Genomic DNA, 1024 nt, shown 5'->3' with positions numbered 1-1024 from the left:
CCCCGTACGCCTCGCCACCCAATCGCCAGAGAGGCAGTGTCCGCCGCTGCGCCTGCGCGGGCCGCGCCCGCTAAAGCTGGATTCTGATTAGTCACGTCGTCCGGCTCTGCGCCTCTGCGGGTCCTCAGGCTGCGGCGGGGCTGGTGCGGGCACAGGGCGCCGGGCGATCCAGCAGGGCTGCCCAGGGGGGGCCTGTGGGTCTTTGGCGCCCGTGTCACCCCTGCCTCCTCGCACAGCCCTTCTCTGAGGAACGAGCGTGTCCCCGCTTTCTTGTTTCTTGTGACTTGGGGGACACGGCCAGGCCCAGAGAACAGCTCATAGGTGCCCAGGGGGGTAGGGCCTGCAAGGGTTAGAGGTCAGGGGTCAGGGTCAGGATTAGGGTTAAGGCTAGAGCTTAGAGTCAGGGCTATAGGTTAGCATTACAGTTAGGGTTATAGCGTAGGGTTAGCATTGGGGTTAGAGCTTGGGTTTGAAGTTAGGGTTAGGGTTGGGGCTAGGGTTAGGACTTAGGGTTAGGGTTGGGGCTAGAGTTTAGGGTAAAAAGTTAGGGTTAGGGTTAGAATTTAGGGTTTGGGTTAGAGGCTTGTGCTAGGATTATATTTAGGGATAGGGATAGGGTTAGAGATTGGCATTAGAGTTAGGGTTAAGAGTTTAGAGTCAGGGTTAGAAGTTATCATTATGGTTAGGGCTATAGCTTAAGGTTAGGGTTAAGGTTAGAACTTAGAGCTAGACATTATGGTTGTGGTTAGAGTTAAGGTTAGAGCTTAGAGTTGGGGCAAGAGTTAGAGTTTAGGGTAATGTTAGAGTTTAAGGTTAGAGGTTAGGGTTATGGTAATGGTTAGAACTTAGGGTTGTGGTTAGGATTAGAGTTAGATTTTAGGATTAGAAATTAGGATTAGAGTTTAGGGTTAGGGTTAGAAGTTAGGTTAAGGTTTGGGTTGGGTTAGAATTTAGGGTTAGAATTTAGGATTGGGTTTAGGATTAGAGTTTAGGGCTAGAGTTAGAACTTAGAGCCTGGGTTAGA

Source organism: Pipistrellus kuhlii, unplaced genomic scaffold, assembly GCF_014108245.1.
Source record: "Pipistrellus kuhlii isolate mPipKuh1 unplaced genomic scaffold, mPipKuh1.p scaffold_m20_p_101, whole genome shotgun sequence".
Taxonomy (NCBI): domain Eukaryota; kingdom Metazoa; phylum Chordata; class Mammalia; order Chiroptera; family Vespertilionidae; genus Pipistrellus; species Pipistrellus kuhlii.
Note: the sequence above shows the minus strand (reverse complement) of the source record.